The sequence below is a fragment of the Glycine max genome, chromosome 16 (genome assembly GCF_000004515.6).
Source record: "Glycine max cultivar Williams 82 chromosome 16, Glycine_max_v4.0, whole genome shotgun sequence".
NCBI classification, from domain to species: Eukaryota; Viridiplantae; Streptophyta; class Magnoliopsida; order Fabales; family Fabaceae; genus Glycine; species Glycine max.
In genome coordinates, this window is record NC_038252.2 from 14,538,246 (window position 1) to 14,544,727 (window position 6,482).

The window sequence follows — 6,482 nt, forward strand, 5'->3', positions numbered from 1 at the left end:
ATTTTTCTCTTTTTCTTTTTCAACTCCTTCTTTATTCTTTTTCTCACCATTATCCTTTAAACCAACCATAGTCCCCCACTTTGTTGTAATTAAATTACATTGTTCCTTAGGGTTAACCTGTGTGTTTGTTGAGAAAGATCCACTTCCATGCTCGGACAATTCTTTTGCTAGTTGTCCAACCTGAACTTCAAGATTGTTAATGGAAGTCTCAATGTTCTTTTGGTTTATGATGGCCTTCTATATAAACTGAGTTAAAGTATCTTCCATCTTTGACATTTTATCTGGTTGAACTTCTTGTTGTTGTTGTTGTTGTTGTTGTGGACCTCTATATGAAGGATCTGCATAAGAGTTGATAGTAGGACCTGCAAAAGAAGTGTTAGTGGGACCAGAATATGCATTATTATTTTGTGGATTGATTTGAACCTGAGCCACCTCTGTAGCCTTGATAGTTTCCTTGGAAGTTCTGTTGAGGTTTGGCTTGATTCTGCATATAATTGGCCTTCTCTTCCTGTTGACAATCACCAGGTGCTAAATAGTGGCTATTTTGATGGTCACTAACACAAAAGTCACATCTCAGAACTTGCTAAACTTGATAAGCATGGTGTGTTTTCTGTGATCCACCTTGTTGAAATTGTTGAGGAAGTTGGCCTATCTGTTTTGTTAAGGCCTCTATTTATTGAGTCAAGAGTTTGTTCTGAGCCAGAATTGCATTTTGAGTATCCAGCTCCATTATACATTTTCTTTGAATCGAAGCCCTATCATGGTGACTTTGATAATCAATGATTGCAATAGAGTCAATTATTACAATTTCTTCCTCCGGACTCTTAGACATCATAGTACCTCCAGTTGAGGCATCAAGAATCATCTATGTTTGAGGTTTCAAACCACTGTAGAATATATGTAGTTGTGCAACATCATGGAAATTATGGTTTGGGCACCTCCACAACAAAGCTTTGAATCTCTCCCATGTTTCACGGAGAGGTTCATCAGACCCTTGGGAAAAAGTAGCAATGACGTATTTTGCACTGATGAATCTAGACGGAGGAAAGAACCTTGCAATGAATTTTTCCTCTACCTCTTCCTTAAGTGTTGATGCTTTTGTTTGGATGTGATTGGAGTCATGTCTTTGCCTTACCTGCCAAGGAGAATGGGAAAGCTCTGAGGTAGGCAGCTTCAACATCTTCGTCAGAAGCTCCCATGGTATTGCATAGCTCCATGAAGGTAGACAAATGAGTGTATGGATCCTCATGATCCATTCTAGCAAAGGGGTGTGAGCCAATCAGACTGAGCAGTGCTGGCCTCAGTTCCACAACCTTGTTGCTGAAAGGAGAAATGACTATGTTGTTGTAATGCTTTGGTCCTTGTCGATAAGCATAGTCACCAAAAGTCCTCCTTGGTGGTCTATTTCCTTCTCCTCCTCGATTAGCCATGTTATCAATTACAAGTGACTTTTCAGTTGAAGGAGAATCAGTAGAAGAAGATTCACCCGATGGTTTAGTGGTTGCTTGTTTCTTTTTCTTCCTTTTCTTCCTTTCAGTTTTTGTAATTTCCGGATCAAATAGTGATTTATCTACAGGAAATTTACCTTGCATAAAGGTAAAAAGAATACACTACAACAACCTGTAAGCACCAAGGTCAATGAAAATAAAATATAACAAGAGAGAATTTATACAAAATTAAAATAAAAGAAATAATTACAAAAGTAAGAAAAATAGTTTGTCTAACTGAAAATTTAAATCCGAAAGAACTGAGTAGGCGACTCAAGTCCCCGACAATAGCGCCAGAAACTTGTTAGACTTTTGGCAAGCATACCAATTGTTGTCGCATGTTACAGATTTATAAAAAGAGATCATCTCCATAGGGACTTGAGTTACTTAATTCATTCAGATAAAGGATATCATTTTAATAGTTACGTACAAATTTAATCGAAATATCATGGATTCTCTAACTAATGAAAGATAACTTAAAGTAACAAAATAGCAGAAATTAAGGAAATAACAAAATTTAGTGCGTCGGAAATACGTAAAATTTACGAAAACAATAATAATGAATTCAATTAATTTAAGAAAAACATAGGATTGGATTTTATCATTCATACCTTTAGTATCCTAATAAGATTAACATATATGAATAATTTTCTAACGTTACTGATACACACATTAAATTACCCCGAATTGATTCCTCGCACTCGAGAATCATACGAATATTTACTGAATATGGATCCCTCACATATGAAGTACATATCCTAGCATTACAATCATAATCTCATGCTATTTGCAATCAAAATTTTATGCTTTATTCCTAGCAACGTAACATAAAGAGTAACTTCATTCAGACCCAATTTTGAGAGTACTTCCCAATCAAACTTAAAATCTAATTTCATGAAACTAAAGATCAAATAAAATCAAGCATTACGAACATAATGAAATCACCAATAATGAGTAGAAAAGATTCATACATATATAATATCAAAAGAGATACATAAGGGTACAAAGATTACATCCAATCATTTTGAAAAACTAATTGCTCATTGAGTAGAGCACAAGACTAACAAGAGAAATGACGAAGGATGTGATCCACAATCATAACTCTACTGTGCCTGGGCTCCAATTTCCACTTTCTTCTTCGCTTCCTAAGCTTCTCACATTTTTTTCTCTGCTTTTTGATGTCCATTTCTTCTTCATTTGCATGGCTATTTATAGAAAAGAGCCAAGAGGTGCGGAAAAATTTGCCTAGGCGAGCTAAATTTACCCAGGCGAATTTGTTGCATAGCTCTAAAGGTACTAACTTGCTAAGGTGAGTTGTAGCTTGCCCAGGTGAGTTGATTATTTATGCTTGAAGAAACTTGATTAGCCCATGCGAGTTGGTTACTAGCATGAGCGAATGAATGTCTAAAATCTTGGAAAAATGATCATTTTGTCCTTTCTTTTAACTTGGTTTCTGGAACCAACAAACAACCATCAAACCTACAAAATCATGGATGGATCTTCCATATTTAAACAAAAAACATTACTAAATGAACAATATATATAAAACAACTAGATTTATGGGAAGTTTATAAGAAAACCTATTACAATTGAAAGATAAGTGCTAACATTTTAATCCCAAAAATGACTGAAATATGGCACTTATTAGAGACCTATGTAGTGTTTGGGATGCCATGAACAACATGATCACTATGCAAAACAGTGAAATAAAGGCATCTTTTGAGACAAACAGACATGTGGTTGGACATGTTTTTAAAGTTACCTTATACAAGAGACTAATTGACATGGTATCAAGATATGCGTTAAACCATATTGTTACTGAGTTAGAGCGAGTGAATTATGTTGGCATTGACAATTCTCGTTGTGGATGCATTATAAGAACTACTCATGGTCTCCCATGTGCATGTGAGATAGCTAGATATGTTGTTGGCAGCATACCACATGACACAATCCATATGTTTTGGTGGAGGTTAAGTTTTTCAGACCAAGGTTTATCTGAGCCTGAAGTTTACATAACTATTTGCTTCCAGAAAGTGCATCGGATCCGCAAGTAGTATAAAACGGTAAGAACCGAGTATCGAACTCTCGGGGAACTTGTGTTACTTGGTAAAGCTATTTCAGTAAACAGGTGTCTAGTGTGAAAAGAGATGTATTTCTATGAACAGATATGTAAACTAACTATTAAAAAGGGAAAATCACGTGAGAAATGATGCGTGAAGACAAGAAGGTGACACGTTGGTCCTAGTAGGTGTCTGATGCTCAAAGGATATTCTCTATTTAACAATGCTGATGTGTTCTATGGTGTCTCCTGAAATGCTAAACCCTGATTCCTCTTGATTGTCTAGCCTAATCCTGATCAAGCTTCATCTGCAGATTCCTCTTGTTGGACTAAACTCAACCATGACCGCATTAAGACAAACATACAACAACTAGGTTATCGTACCCCGATTCCTCGTGAAAATATGCAAACTAGCCCTGTCCTATCAAGTTCTAAGAATCTGACCAATTTCCACTGTTGAATGATCCTAAGGACACATGTATCTACGTGATCAAGGTAAAGGAATGGTAGAATGAAGTTCTGATAGCACAGTGAACACAAAAAACATCATTAAATAGATAAAAAGATATTTACATCAAGTACCTAGAAGGAAGATCTAACAAAGGATTTAGCTTTCCATAACTGGGAAGCTTCCTTTACAACAAAGAAAAGAGAAAGATGAAATATTGCAGAAATATAAGTGGTGGGGATGTCTCCTCCACCTCTAGGACCTCTCAATCACTCCCAAACTCAGCTCACACTCTTGACAGCTTCCTTTTCTAGCTCTGGTCTCTGCAGATCTTCACAAAACAAAATCTCTCAAACTCTCTGGAATTTGGACCTCTCTCTCTCTAGAACTGAAGACATGCAAGAGCTCCTCAAGAAAAATGGCCAAACTCCCCCTCTAAATATGATTTCAGGCTTAAATAGGCGGCTTTGTTCGTGCTCGTGCGCTTAACGCAACTCTGATCCGCTCAGCGCACATTAGTGAATATCGGCTTAGCGTGTGCTTTTCTCGCTCAGCGAATGGACTGAAGCAGTGCGCTTAAAGGGATGACTCTTCACTTAGCGAACATGCACAGCTCTTCCTTCTTTCATATTCTTCCTCGCGCTCAGCTGAGTAGGGTTGCGCTCAGCGGATGGCTCGCTAAGCCAGCAGATTGGCTTAGCGAGAAGGTGAAAATCAACACTTCATAAACTTGCCTAATTAACCTGAAATTGAGAGAAAATGATTATTAAACACACAAAATAGAATTATTAAGTATTTATTACCTATCTTTAACTAAAAGAACTTATAACACTACAAAATAACCATAAATTGGAGGAGTTTGATACAATTTACACAAGTTTTAAACACAAAAGTTAGTCGTATTCACCGACTAACAACTCCCCCAAATTTACAGTTTTGCTTGTCCTCAAGCAAATAAAGAATAGTTCACTGGTCCCCAAGTGACAATAACGTGCAGTTACTATGTGCAAAGGTGTATGCAACAAAAGTTACTGATTGCATGAGAAGAGAATGAAGCAAAATGCCCTCATCACTTGTCTTTTACAAGGCATGCAGTTATCCAAAGAGAAGAATAAAATGTAACCTGAACAATTAGATGAAGTTAGGCATAAGACAGATATCAAGGAAAGTAGCTTAAACCACAGTCTCACGGCCACTGTTTCACTCATGCACAAGTGTTTAAGTTATTCATTAATAACAACTAGCAAGAGGTCCAATCTTTGCACTTCATCTCATGTCATAAAGTCAAGAATGTATAAATAGAATCAGAAAGACTTTCCCATGCTTGTAGTGAGGCTTGGCTACAAAAATTCATTGGTTTTTCTAGGATTCAAAGGCTTAGATTCTAAGAGAGCACAAATCCTAGACGTATCCAAGTGATCTTTTTAATACAATTAGCTTGCTCACTAGCTTTTCACTTTCATTTGCTTTTGACCTTATTACATCATCACACCTTTCCTTTTATTGCTTTCTTTTTCTTTCTTATCTTTTTTTTTAAACACAACTTATGTGTTGTGTGTGCTGATGCTTTATCTCTTTCTTTACATCCCAATTAGTTCCACTCCCCCAAATTTGGGGTAAATTTTCCTTGAACCCTATGCTCTCCTAGAATCTAAACAAGGTATTTGGAGATAATCTTTCAGGTTCAAGGTTCAATTATTGATAAAATCATTCAGCTCACAAAGGGTTCAAATGATACAATTATAATTCAAGGTAAGCTTTTTGGTCAAAAGGCTTGTGTATGCACAATCATGGCCTTCATCATGTCCTCATTAAGACATTTCATTCTAAAATTCAGAGACTGATGCAAAGATTATTACTCACAGCTAGTCGTTCACTCACAGTTTAAGTTCACACTCTCACCGGTTTTGGTTCAAGCTTTTCTTTCACAATCAATCTTTCTATTGACTAACAATTCTAATTGCAAGTTCTCATTCTTGTTCTTTCTTTGTCTAACATACACACTTGCTCAAACTCATGAAAAGAAACACAGACTCCATCACAATCATACATTCAATTCAAAACCAAGTCATTCACCAATTTTCACAAAAAAGATAAAAGTGTTTTACTGCCATATCATTAAAATCAAGTCAAATTGCTCCATATGCTTCAGAATAAGCAAACCAACTACCCAAAAAATAAAACTAGCAGTGTATATAAACATAAAAGAAATACTGTATTGAAACCATAATTATAATAATAATAAACCACAAAGGAAAAAAAACAAATATCATCAGGAATTCAAAATTCCTGTGACTGGTCCTGAGTGTCCTGTGTCTGCACATCCTCCTCGTCTATCAGATGAAGCACTGGAGTAGTTGGAGGAGAAGTGTCCAGAGTCAGGACTGGTGTGGTTTGGCCCTAAGGTATCTCTAAGACATGAGTGGAAGGGTTTGTTTCATACTGAGGTGAAGATGGATCCACTGCTGGTGTTGGGGCCTCTAAAATG

General features: G+C 36.5%; 1 non-coding gene across 1 annotated transcript; it reads left to right on the forward strand.

Annotated features, from left to right (window-relative positions):
• The first annotated feature begins 920 nt into the window (after nt 1-920).
• LOC112999831 (small nucleolar RNA R71) lies at nt 921-1,027 on the forward strand. Its single transcript, XR_003265049.1, has one exon. It is a non-coding gene; the product is annotated as a small nucleolar RNA R71 (small nucleolar RNA).
• Nucleotides 1,028-6,482: the final 5,455 nt, after the last annotated feature.